The sequence below is a fragment of the Adiantum capillus-veneris genome, chromosome 15 (assembly GCF_014529385.1).
Source record: "Adiantum capillus-veneris isolate H3 chromosome 15, ASM1452938v2, whole genome shotgun sequence".
In the NCBI taxonomy this organism is placed as follows: domain Eukaryota; kingdom Viridiplantae; phylum Streptophyta; class Polypodiopsida; order Polypodiales; family Pteridaceae; genus Adiantum; species Adiantum capillus-veneris.
This window is the reverse complement of record NC_140945.1, coordinates 56286127-56300757: the sequence shown is the minus strand read 5'-3', so window position 1 is coordinate 56300757 and position 14631 is coordinate 56286127. Positions and strand designations below refer to the sequence as shown.

At 38.7% G+C, this 14631-nt stretch overlaps 1 pseudogene; it reads left to right on the top strand.

The window, feature by feature from the left end:
- The first annotated feature begins 13190 nt into the window (after positions 1-13190).
- LOC147440717 (DEAD-box ATP-dependent RNA helicase 20 pseudogene) lies at positions 13191-13993 on the top strand (annotated as a pseudogene).
- The last annotated feature ends 638 nt before the right edge of the window (positions 13994-14631 follow it).

Sequence of the window (14631 nt, the reverse complement as noted above, 5' to 3'; positions counted from 1 at the left end):
TCTCCAAGTCAAGACACAAACACCTTACATGCTCTTACTTCTTGAGTCCTAATCGCTTCCCATTGAGGTCTTGGGCATGCAAAGGGTTGTGGAGTACGTGTTTAAGACACAATGTAGCCCTTTGTATCAACTTCCTAGAATCGCATATGAAGCAATTCAAAAGGTCCAAAAGACATGCAAGAGCAAAATGCTAAGTTTGGAGTGGATGCTTGACATCAAGAAATGGTTTGGAAGATGGAATGCATGTCACTTGTTCAAGGATGCATCGATTGACTCCCAAGTAAATGAGGCCTTCTTACAATGCCAGTGTATCACGGCTTGGGAGAAATCCAAAGGTTCTCGCTTCAGCCATTACACCACACACATTGCCCCAAACTATAAATCTCTCTTCTTCTCCGAACGAGGTAACTGAACCCATCCCTACATCCTTGAGCCCATCCCATTGAATGTGATCTGCACCATTGCCTCCATTCATCTTAGCTCCCATTCTCTATGTTGCAAAACAGGACATTGGAAAAATGGTGAGGAGTCTCATCGACTTTGCACCTTATGCCCTCGTCAAGTGTGAGAGAGTGAGTACCACATACTACTTGAGTGCTCAGCTTTTGACCATATTAGGTCCTCTTTTTCCCTATATTCAGCCATGAGCTCTCCTTACATACCTTCCTCTCCCAACCACGATGCAAACTCTCTATTGCATCGCTTATTTCAGCCATTTTTAAGCATCGAGTCATTTATGACCTCCACTCACACCAAGTGACATGTTCATTTGGTCCCATAGGTGATATTTGACCTCCAAGGACAATAATAGAACTCTCTCTCTCTCTCTCTCTCTCTCTCTCTCTCTCTCTCTCTCTCACACACACACACACACACAGATACACACACATACACGATGTGTGTGTGTGTGTGTGTGTGTGTGTGTGTGTGTGTGTGGGAGAGCTTGAGAAAGAACGAGGGGAAGGGAACATGAGAAGGTCCGGAGAGGGAAGGAGCATACCTGGCTCTCCCTTCCTCCATGCACGTGTGTGTGTGTGTGTGTGTGTGTGTGTGTGTGTGTGTGTGTGTGTGTGTGTGTGTGTGTGTGTGTGTGTGTGTGTGTGTGTGTGTGTGTGTGTGTGTGTGCGTGCGTGCGTGCGTGTGTGTGTAGGGGGGGGAGAGAGAGAGAGAGAGAGAGAGGGGGGGGGGGGGGGGGGGGGGGGGGTAGTATCTGTTTTGCAAGAGCGGCGAAACTCATATCTACAGATCTGAGTTTTTGACACTCGCACATTATTTTTTTACAGGGTGAGTGTCGCTATATTCGTCGATATAGATGTCCCTATAAGCATCTCTATGTAACAAATACTATAGTGACACTCATAGCAACGCCTATAGCGACGCTCGTAATGAAACATATAGCAATGCTCATAGCAATGCCGTGAATTTTCCACATTTGAGCATCACACTACTACCGTCGCTACTTTAAAGAACCTCTTGTAGTGATACTTGTACATTACTACTAGGGTCTCTACAATAGCATCACATAATTGACATATTTAGTGACACAATTTGCACATGAGTGGGTTGTTTAAGGGATGCACAGGGATTGATTATGCTGCAATGCTATGTTTTATGGTAATAGGTGTCACTTAAGCAACCTAAAGCAAATGTCAACCTATTTAGATCGCTTAAGTAATTCCTTTTTTTAACAATCTATTGTGCGTCCACAATTAATTGAGAGTGCCCAACTGTAGTTGCTCTCTCTCTCTCTCTCTCTCTCTCTCTCTCTCTCTCTCTCTCTCTCTCTCTCTATCTATCTATCTATCTATACACACACACACACAAAATATTATCAAACATCCTTCCTTCACATCCAAATGTAGCTATTACATATTAGATTTTGAGTAGATTCTTGAGATGCTTGAATAACCTAACTAGTCATCACGTCCAAGTATAGTCTCCTCATCGATGCACTAGCTAGTCAAAGATGCAATTTTGCAAGCATCCTCACAAACCCACATAAATAAATGATTCCTAGAGATCACATTTATCATGACAAAAACTTGTTCAGTTCACAATTGTTGCAACAAATATCATAAATGTAAAGTTATCCTAGTACCTTCTCTATATGATCAAAGAACAAAACCCTATAACTTATATGAAGCACCATCAAGTTGATCTATATAGTGAAGTTACTCCCCTTTTATGCAACATGTATTACATCATACTTAATCAATGAATCTCTAGGAGCTTTAAGCTTAGTATGATCCAAATGCCTCAATGTAAAGATCCAACAAATGAGGATGATTTGCCAAGTCATCACCCTCCTTCAAACACGGTGTAAAAGCTAGATGGTTTTTGAGCTTCATTAAGTATCTCTAGAGGTCTTTACCTTTCACAAAATCCGAGCATCCTTTTTGAGTGACGATGAGCACTCCTCCCATCCAACCCCCTAGGTTTGTAGTCGTGGCTATAGCCCTTGGAAGTTGGCCTACGGAGAGCCCCGACACAATCATTCTAGGTTGTCCCCCCTGGCTAGGACTCTTGTCCTAACGCTAGTCTCCCCTTGGAAAAATTAAAAAATTTGTTCTCAAAAACATCAAAAACAGCATTAGAAAACCGCTTTTGAAGCACACTAATGTTTTCCCAAGTGGCACTTTCCTTAGGTCTATCTTCCACTTGATGAGGACTTGCTGATGAACATGATTATATGTTAGTAAACTATGGTGACTCAAAAATTTTTATGGCTTATGAGGTTGATTGGGTGGCTCGATCATATCAAGAAAAATATATAAATCAATGACATTGTCTACTTGTCGTGATCACTTTTGTAGGCAACTGACTTGGAAGACATGATAAACTATTGAATGTGTTGGCATATCTAATTTGTAAGCACGTTTACTAATCTTCTTAAGGATCTAAAATAGGCCACAATGTCTTAGACTAGGTGAACGGTCCTACTTTTCAAACTCTTTGAATGCTCTGAAACCTTGAAAAATACCCAGTCTCTCCGTGGAGGAGACTTGGCAGTGTTTCTCATCTACAAACTTCTTATAATTTCCTTGAGCCTTAAAATTGCTCTTAGCAATCTTCAACATATCAAAAAATTCTTTTAAGAAATTGTTAATTAGATGTATGCATTCATTAGATAATACGATGGCAAATTGATCTACCTATGACACCTCTATGTCTCTTGATGTTGATGTGGATACCCCTTCTATCCCAAATCTATTTGTAAAAGCCACATGTGTAATTATTAGGGATAGACTACACGATCAAGAGGTGTAGATTTGTTCCTACAAAGACTATAGTCAAGGGTCTAGAATTAGCAAGGTTATTTGTGGAGAATGTGTATAAGTTATATGGACTTGCCTTTAATATTCTTAGCGATAAAGACAAAAAAAAATCACAGGTGACACCTCTAATGTATGTCAATGATCTACCTATAACATCTCTCAATTGGTCTACCTATGACACCTCTCCGTCTATCGATGTTGATGTAGATACCCCTTTTGTCCCAAATCTATTGTAAAAGCCACATTTGTATTATTAAATTGTAGAAGCCCATCTCCAGAATTGTAACTTGTGAATCTCTCACTCATTTATGTATAGATACAAACCATGGGAAGTGGGACTAATGCCATTTTTTAGAAACCCTCTGTATAAAGGTCCAATTGGTAGTGAGAAATACATTTTTTGGATGAGTGTTGTATGAGTCGAGTTGTTGCTACATAGAACAAATTTTTAATCATCGTATCTTCTTTTCTAGTGATATGAATTGGGTTCCAACTATTGTATTGTCTTTCTCTCCTCTTGCTTTGTCATTTGAGTGTATGCATTGGTTCGTGACTACGTTGTGTGAGCATAAATCCACTATTTTGATGGCATTTTCAAGTGTTAATGCTATTTTTGTATAGGAGGTTGATCCTAGGCCTTAAGTGATGCTATTAGACCACTTCTATTTATGTTTTTTCAACCCTCAAAACAATGGATCATGATTTATGTATCTCTCAAAAACGGGAAATTGGGGTCTACATAGGTTTCAGTAGCTCTTGCTTATAGTCTCCCAAGTTTTCTTGTAGTTTTGAGTTCATTTCATTAAGAAATCATCAAGTAATTAGTAGGATCAAGAATCAATCGTGCGATAGTTGAAGAATGATAGAGTTGAGTTAATGATTGCTCAGGAGTGCATCTCTTTTTATCGTAGCTCCGTGTAGTTTGAACAATGCAATGCATCTCAGTGGTCCATCCCGATCGCTTTCTTGAGTATTGAAACTAGAGTACACTAGTTTCAGATAGCTATGCTATTGATCTCCATCACAATGACCTGATAACATTGGTGCCACTATCATCGATTTGTTCCTATGATGGTTAAATGACCTTGTGACTATATTCTCTTTTTCCAAAAATCTATCATAAAATAGCAACATTATGAGGAAATATATTTTTTCAATTGATAGAGTTTAGGGGTTGTGCACTTTCTAGAGTTACCATTTGATAGCAAAAAGTGTTGTGATTGAGTGATTTTAAAGCATAAATAAATCTTCAATTTTCTTGTTTCTTTATGAGTGTTGTACACACCATCGCCACTAGTCGTGTTTTCATGTTTGGTTCAATTTTTATTGCATATTGTCATTTTTAGTTCATAGGAATAGGTGTAGCTGAAAAACATCACTTTGGATAGTGCAAGTTGGGAAAAAAACTATTGGGAAAGAATATTTGGATGGACAAGGCCATAACTCTCTCAAATTTAAAGAAGTATTGATATACAGGTCAAATAGTGACCAAATTGCAAGATATCATCAAATAAGATTCCAAAGACTCTAATAAGAAAAGGTGGAAAGTTACATTGAAAAATGTGAAGGAACATGGATCGCGATCCATGTACCTCGGACTAAGAAGCTCAAAAATTGTGTGTACATTAAAACACTAGGTTTTTCTAGAACAAGAGCCGATATTTTGAGTGCATAAAGATTGTAAACTTCTCTTCAAATCAAGGAAATTGAGAGAATAGTATGAGAACTAAAAAATACAAAGGGAATCTAGAATTTTGGTACCCAAACCAGCCACAAATTTGGGAATATCCTACAAAATATGGAGTCCAAATCTTTGCAAAACATGAATCACAATCCATGTATCTTGGAGTGGTTCTAGACTAGAAAGCTAACCATCGTATAGAGCTAGCATAAGGAAGCATATCTAGAGAGTTGGTTCATTTTAGAAAACCCAAAAATTCAATGAAAAGAACCCAAAACTAAACAGAAAGTCAAAAATTGCTTTTCATACTAGCATAACTAGTTTTGATCCACTAGTAGAGAGTCAAATTGGAAAAGGTAGCGGAATTCACCTAAAGATAGAGAGAGTAAGCAACTGACCAAGTTTCAAATCTTGATGTGGAGGAACATGGCTTGCGATCCATGTTCCCTGGAAAACTGAGAAACTGATAGTACAACTAGTTTCCACACACAAAGGGTAGTCACCAAGCAAAATACCAAGGCAAAATCTTAGAAAGATTGGATCACGATCCAATAATTTCACCAAACAATTTCAAGGTTGATACCACACATAGACCTAGGGACAAGAAGTCCATTGATGCTTTCAAAATTACATTTGTTTCAACCAAAGTGTGTTTACCACTCTCAGTAGAGTGATAGAGCCTTGAATCATTAGTTTTCTCATTTGATTACAATTTGTTATAATTAGCAAGGAACTTAAGAGCCCTTGAGTGTTTGTTGAATTTTAGGTGGGATTCAAGGATTTCAGATGACTTATATTTCCAAGAAGAAGGCAACTCGAATTCAACATCTAGGGAACATGTTGTAATTATGCTACAGAATTTTCATGGTTCTAAGGTCAAGAACATCACTATAGAATTCCCATCCAAGGAGATAGGGTTAGTGTTTCTCACTGTATCCACTAAAGCGAGCATACACCAAGGGGGTATCAAGAAGTTAGAGACCATTTTGGAATGAAGTCTATTAAATACTTTACCTAACAAATCCTATCAAATCATGTCAAAAAGATCAACCCATTCAAGCTTTAAGAGTGAAGATGAGGTCATTGGAACCTCAAGTTCCAATGTATGATATCTAAGGAGTGCAAATTATCTTAATAGACAAGTATGGGAGGGAATATAGAATGGTCGACCAAAAGGAGTTGGAGAAATACACATATATAGGAGCTCTAGTCTCTTCCTACTACATTCCAAAAATCATGAGCCCTCTAGGTAGATTTGAGTTTGATTAATAGTTTTTAGAGGGTCAAACCATGAGGAAAATGGGGTTCAATGAGCCGAGGGATCATACATATGTTTTAAGAGCTCAACCTACACAATCAATGAGACCACATACCTCCAAGACAATCATCTCATGAGAACCAAAACACCAATATTTTGAACCAAATAGGGGAATATACAGTTAGTCCTAAGGACAGAGTAGGTGCACGACTTCAACACACAATATGAGGGACTTGAATTAACATTGGAAGGAACAGCCTCGACATGGTTCTAATCATTAAATCAAGATTTTTTCCCTACGATAGAAATTTACTGATTGAATTTGTAGAATAACTCTCAAAAAGGGGGATTAAGCATAACACCATTTCACATATATATGATATTAATTATAAGGACAATGAGAAGGTGAAAGATGCTTCCTTACAATTTAAGCGATATCTTGAGACATGTCTCCGCGAGAGAGGTTCCACAGTAGGACAAATTGGTAGTGCCATTTACTGAGGGTCTTAGAAATAAAACACTTTAAAAACAACTTCATTTGAAAGGCTTTGCTTCTTTAGAAGGGGTAACGAAAGAGGCCTTATATCTTGTGGACAATTGCAAAGCCTATGATGAAGTAACGGTGGAAACTGACACCTCAAATACTGAAACTAGATTGATAGAAAGTGGGACCACATCACAAAAAATAAACATTCCACAATAGATGGCTAATGTAGAGAAAATCACAGAGGATGTGGTAAGAAGGATGAATCAGTTTTTCACACAAACATAGAACATCTGACAGTCTCATCCAAGGAAATGTGATATATGTGGAGGTGATCATCCTACCACCTAGTGTTATACACATCCAAGACCTGTAGTGCCAAATATGCCACAACAACCAAAGTGATGTTCCATTGAACCAAAGTGAACCAATCATGAAACCAATGAGTGTTATTACAATCAAAATTTGGTGAGAGAGCAACCATTCAATCCTCCACCAATGAATCAACCAGCACCACTAAGATGTCCAATGCCAAGAGCTGAGAGGTTGCAACCACCAGTGCTAGGACAATAGCCGCCTCTTCTTAATAAAAAAAGAGCTTCAGTGATATAAAATCAACCACTTGAACCTCAAGAGATTTAGAAACTAGTGCCTAATCAAACCTACTATGAGGGACCCAATGAATCATATGATATTCCTGCAAAAGCCAAATTTAGTATGAGGAGACACCCTTTTATCTGTGGCAAAACACTAAGACATTAAATTAACCATCATATGTACCACCACCAACAAGGGATGATCATATGAAAAATGAAAACACTTTGATGTTCATAGCCAACCCAGACTACAAACCTAAGGCATATCCATTGAGTCAAGTATAGCTGATGAAATCAACACAAGCACCTCAACCTATGGGACCATGTTATGAGTGTTGTAATGACCATCGGGTCAAGAATTGTCCACACAAAGGAAAAATGTTCAAAATCTTTGGATTTTGTGCCAAAATACAGATCATTCAAGATTGTCCTAAAAATCCTAATAGGATAGGAAAGACACGGATGGACATGATAGGCGTCCTATCAAGTTCAAGCAGATCAAATTCCAAGCAAATTGCTCATGTCAACCTGGTAGCAAGAGCCCAAGCTCAAGAATCCATGAACTGCAAGAACAATGGGAACATTCCAATTAAATTGATGGGGACGATCTAAATCTTGGAAGGTCAAGATGGAGAAGATGAAAGCCATACGGGAGTGGAAAGAAGAAACCATGGATGTATAGCTCTCCCAATCTCAATAACAACTAAGGCAACAACAAGAGAATGAATCTCATATTGTAGATCCCAACAAAACCTTGCAATCAACTTGAGAGAATCAATGTTGGTAGACAAAGCCTTGGATCCATTAGATGCAATATTGCAAGCATATGAGGCTAGAATCAAGACCAACCAAAGACTATAGCAAGATGGATGGCATATCCCTATGCAAAAATTAAGGAAAAAAAAGGTGGGAAATATTATGAGCCTTTGGAGATAGCACAAGCCTTAACGAAGCTTGTTTACTTCAGCTTGATGAACTTGTAGTGAAAAACACCACATATGACAATAGGGCATTTCCAATAGCGCATGTCTTACATATTGAAGAACCATGGTTGAATGAAATATGGGAAGCCATTAGACATAAAAAGGAAGGGAGTGCAACCTATCAATCTTCCGGAATTCATAAAATAAACATGGATCAAGAGAATCAAAATCTAAACATCCAGTCTCTTTATGGTGACATTGGATCTATTGCATCAAAAGATAGCAAACCATGCACCTTGAAAACCTTATCCTCTTACATAGAAGAACTTGAATCCAGATCAAACGTAAGATTTATGCCATCGCAAAGGAAAGAAATTCCTACAATGATTGATTCTAGGAGTTTACAAGAATTGATATGTACATCCATCCATTGTACCATAACGCTAGACCATGTAACAGAATTAGGCTATTAACTTTGATTGAAGCGGAATTAAAATGATAGTAATGAGCATTTCATTAAGAGAATTCCTAATGAAGGTAGAGAGGGGGTGCTTGAAGATAGCAATATAAACATTACACTTAGTTATCTTGGCATGAACAATACTTGTAAAAGATAGAGAAATAGAGAAACTGATAATAGTTGAGGACCGAATTTACTTAGAGCCGTTTTTCCCTCCAAAATCTTTTGTCTCATATGTTCTCCGATAAAGAGAGATTTGGTATAATACATTCTTTGTGTTCCTTGAGACCTTGTTGATGTTATGAAGATAGAAAGCTTCATGCACCAATATTATGCCCAAAACAACAATTAAGCTTACTTTCAATAGACAAGAACTTGTTCCCGACCTCAATCCCAAGACCTCAAACACCTTCAAAGGTGAAGAGAGCTAGAAGGGAGTGAGGGAATTGAAGAGGAAGAAGACGTAGCATACAAGAAAGAAGTATTGAATCGTCACATGTCATGAAGCCTAGAGTATCGCTTAGCATAGTAATGAAGATGGAGAAGATGATAAGCATGCTTGAAGCTTGTCTCTTGCTTGGATTTGTATTCCATGGTCAAGATTTGTTGGTGTAGGCTTCTCCATTGCACTCCCTTGAGATGGAGACTTGATTTGAATTGCCCAAAAGTGAGGGAGAGAGAGAGAGAGAGAGATAGAGAGAGAGAGAGAGAGAGAGAGAGAGAGAGAGTGTGTGTGTGTGTGTGTGTGTGTGTGTGTGCGCGCGCGTGCGTGCGTGCGTGCGTGTGTGCGTGTGTGTGGGCTCGTAAGCTACGAGAGAGAGAGAGAGAGAGAGAGAGAGAGAGAGAGAGAGAGAGAGAGAGAGAGAGAGAGAGAGAGAGAGAGAGAGAGGTCAACTAATCTTGATACACTAGCTTGAAGCCTATTGGTCCAAGCCTGGGCCTAGCCATTCAAAGGCTTAGTTCATTTCAAGCAAGGGGTGTAGCATTGTGACAAGTATCCTTGTTTCCCCCTTTGGGATAGATATTAATTCATTAGTTAAATGAAGATAAGTTCTTATTGGTTCTCGTGGTCAATTGGCCAATAGGAATTAAGCTTACACATGGTTTGCCCAATTCTTGTTGGACCCCTTGGTAGATTTTCCAATAGGAATTAAAGAGGTCCTAATTCTTATTGTTTCATTTGATGGTCCATCCACTAAGGTTTAAGCTTGTTTCTATAAAGCTTAATTCTCATCTTTCCTTCACATTGGTCATCCAATAGGAATTAAGCTTCATTGGGGGCAACATGGCTAGGATCTTAACATGTGTCATATATGCCTTATGTGAAAAGATGACTCTTGGTGAGTGAGTGTGTGTGTGTGTGTGTGGGTGGGTGGGTGGGTGGGTGGGTGGGTGTGTGTGTGTGTTCTCTCTTATCCCCCTACAAGGAGGGCTTGCCCCTTGCAAGTGGGAGATCCACTTGGACACTTTTCGCGTAAAAAAACCAATGACTCAAATCGAGGAAGGGATCAAAGAGCTCAAAATGCCTCAGCTAAACACAAGACCAATAACTCTAAACAAAGTAAGGGAGTACTATGAGGGAGAACATGGGAACACCACTCTTCCTGTGGAATTCCAAATTGTAAAAACCATGGCAATCCTTCATAGTGGAGTTGGTGTTGCCATCACACAACAAAAGAGATCTAGAAGCAATGGGGAAAACCAGTAGCGAGGGCTACCATGATGAAATTGCATCTCGCATCACGGACACATGGAAAAGCCCATAGGACTGCTAGAAAAAGTAGTTGTATCCTTGCGGCATTGAGTATGTCCTTACATCTGCTATTGTTGAATTTGGCAAGAAGAACAATTACAGCATAATCTTGGGAAGACCATTCATGCAACAATAGAAAATGGTTTGAGATTGGGGTTATGACCATGTCTACCTGAGACACATGGAAATCACAAAAAGAATAAACTTGAAGGACCATAGCTACAAGGATATGATGAGAACCCCTGTAGAAGAGTTTGATTTTGCTACAATAGCAGGATCAAAACTTCCAGCATGGTTGGGTAAGCTTAAAGAACTATGGATGGGTGGAGCTTCGCAATGTAGAATCTTAAAGAAAGAGGAATGTATCTCAGAAAGGGTGATCAAAGATAAGGATTATATCCTAGAACCATTTCCTGAAGAAGCATTAGAGCCACTAGAATGGGAACACATCTTGCCTACTCTCAACGTGTGCATCGTGGTTGATGGTCCCACAACAAAGTTTTGTGATAAAGATGGCTATTATGTCCTTCCTTATTTTGTAGTGAGTGTGATCCAGGAAAACAAAGAGAACCAACCAATGTTACCACTACAAGAATAAAATGCATCAGAAGTGGATTCCAAAAGCCTCGATGGTGATGCAACCGCAACAAGCATCTGCATCCTCATACGTGGCTCCTATACAGGAAGAAAAGACTCAACCAAGAAGAAGATGGATATGGCAACGGGCTAACAATGCGCTAATCAATTGGCTAGAAATATCCTTCCAAAAAGTGCCATCCAAGAGCAAACAGATAGTAACTTTCCATAACCATCCAAACCACAAAGGGAAATTGCCAAAAATTAGCCTTGTTGAGGATTGTAGCAACAATGATTATTCTTATGACATCCCCTACCAGGAACTTAGGTCATCACTATCACTAGCAGCTTTTGTAACAACCAAGGAAGGTCAAAAGCAAACAACAAGTCAAAAGCCAAAAAATTTGACAAATCTGGATACCAAAGAGCCATCTCGGCCAAAAGCAGGTATGGATCAAGAAGATGAGTCTCTGAAGAAAAACTGTAACAAGATCCAACACCAAAGGAAAACAGTCAGAGTTTGCAAGAACAGCTAAGAAAATTTTCCAAAGAAGGTGATTTATAATTTTTTTGGATTCCAAAATAATTAAAGTATCAACTCCCAAAGTCTGAATCTCGTCCCCAACCAAGCGTACAAAGGCTAAAGCAAAGACCACTACTACTGACTCACACAAAGACAAGGTGGATCCCAAAGAAGTCTCTTCAAACACAAATGAAGTAGGGACAAGTATGGGTTCCCAAACAAGCATCATCCAACAAACAACCAATAATCCAAAGCAGTGCATCCCAAAGGAAACCAAAAAAACTACTATCACCACATTGCCGCTTGAAATCTTTCAATTCCTTCTATAATTACAGTACAATTAGAAGAGACAAAGTTGCTCACTTCACCACTTCATGATGCACAAGGCTTACAGTTAGAGATAGTGTGAATGCATAGGAAAAGCTTGGAAGAAAAATAACCAAAGGCAACCAAAGAGGAAGTTTAAATCTCAAACAAGTAAGCTAAACCTTTGAGACAAAGTGATTCCAGCACAATGGACTCCAAAAATTCAAACAAAGCACATTTGACTACCAAAGAAGTTGGTCGGAGCATAGTCTAATCAAGCATACATATGGATACCAAAGGTCAAGCCAAAACCCACTCCTGAGGAACAATGCCAAATACGACAATCAACAACAAGGCTAAAATGGATCCCAAAGAAGCATCAAAGAGATAAGTAAGCCTTAGAAAACCTCTACAACCTTCAAACAAGAAAATGGCACAAGAGATTCAACGACCATAACATTGCTTAGAAGAGGAAGCCTCGCCAGAAACCAAATGCCAATAAGCAAATTTCTTATACCCGCATCTTGCATAGAATAATTTTTTTCCATGTATTGTGTACGCATAATAGGGCTAAATTACAAAGCCTACATTGGCACCTTTTTTAATTTCCCAAGCACCCTGTCATCTAGGAGGACTCCAAATAAGAGGGAGGGAGGCATTCTAAATGCGGACCTAATATTATGAACTTTTGAGGGCAATATTTCGTGAGATGCATTGCATTTTTGTGTTTTATTGTGATAATGTTTTGACAAGATTCAGAGTATATGCCCTCATAATAGCGTTACACGAGGAGTACGGGGACAAAAAGCCATATATGAGCCCCTAGGGGCATGTGTACAGTGTACATAGCGTTTAGAATTCTATTCAAATGATTTTGCTTTTTGTTTTATTTAGTTATTTTTTGAGATTTTATTTTTTTAAACATGGAAAAATCCATAATCCAGATAAAGAAGACACTTAAGAGATGCCTGAGCAGTACAAAGAGATGAAGGTACAAGGAAATGACAAAACCTTATGAGGTATGTCTCAAAAGCCATACGCACAAGGTTATAATGTTAGACGTAAGAAAAGAATGCTAATAAGTCTTCAACAACAATATGACGACAAAAATGATGGATAATGGTCATTAAACTCCGAGATGGACTACATGGACAAAGGAAGTTGGTGATCGACTAACCAAAAGCATCCATCAAGTGTAAAGTTGCCTATCAAACACTTCATGCAACTACAAGGCTATATACAAGAAGTAGGTCTTTATACTGTAAATCTTATATCTTGTATGTGACTTAATGAATCCTAACAAACAAAAGGGACTAGCAGTACTCACAAAAACAAAAAACTAAAAAACAAAAAAAAAACGAGAGATTGTGGTGGAGGGTAATGACATCCCCAAGCCCATTTGCTCCTTCAAGGAGGTTTCCTTTCCTAATTATGTTTTTGGAGGTATCCTTAGAGATGGTTTCAAATAACCAACAGCAATCCAAGCACAAGGCTAGCCAATGACTTTGAAATGAAGGGACCTTATTGGGCTTGCAGTGACCCGTTCAGGGAAAATACTTGCCTACCTATTACCAATCATTTTTCATGTCAATGCCCAGCCTGCATTGTCACCAGGTGATGGCCCGATTGTTCTCATCTTAGCAACCACTAGAGGGTTGGCCCTCCAAATACAACAAGAGGCAACAAATTTTGGGGCTTCATCAAAGATAAAGGGTACATGTGTTTATGGAGGTGCACCAAAGGGACTACAGATAAGGGATCTTCAAAAAGGTGCAGCGATAGTCATAGCCACACATGGTTGCTTGATTGATATGCTCAATGGTAGACAAACCAACCTTTGAAGTGTTGATGATGTGGATCTAATGTTGGACATGGGTTTTAAACCTCAAATCAAAAAAATTATCTCCAAGATTCGGCCTCATAGACAAACTTTGTATTGGAGTGCAACTTGGCCTAAAGAAGTCAAAGGTTTAGCCAGACAATTTCTCCAGAATCCTTACAAAGTTTTCATTGGTTCACAAGATCTAGCCAATCATTCAATTTACAGATTGTAGAAGTTGTTTGTGAGAATGAGAAATACTCAAAATTGGCAGATTTACTAGAGCAAATGATGTCGAAAAAAGCCCTTTTGAAGCAAGTTACTAACTTGGGGAACTAACTGGGGTTTGTCAGACTTTAATTAATTCATGTATCAAGTAGAAGCAATATAATGATTTACACAACAGACAAAAGCTAACAGTGGCAAATGCAACTTTGATCACCTTGATGCAGGAACAAAGAAGTTCCCAACAAAGAAGAGCATACACAAAATGTAGAGAATTGGAGACTCAAAACCTTAAGTCATTCTTGAAGTTATAGTAAGGCCGACAAGCGGTGGACATCAAAAGTGATTCTAACAAGGACTTTTCAGAGGCATCTAAAAGACAATGTACAAGCAATGGAGCAAACAAAACCAAAAATGACAATAAAGATAGCACCGACATTGGCAATCAGGTCATGTCAGGGATGACATGAATTCGGAGGAGGGGGGGAGTGTTGACCCATGTGTCAACAATACAGCACAACTCAATTTTTGCACCAAAGTATTAATTTTTTAGAGTTATGAAATGATGTGGATTATGGTTAAAAACATCATTTGTAAAGAGTAGCTATTCTACTTGCAGAAGCCGGGGTGCAATTGCACTTGCAAATTGTAAATACAAATCCATTTGATCCATTGAACTCTAATTTTGGTTTAACCTATGGTAACCTTAGTATATAAGGTACCTAGGTCATTTTGTAAAGATAACTTACTCA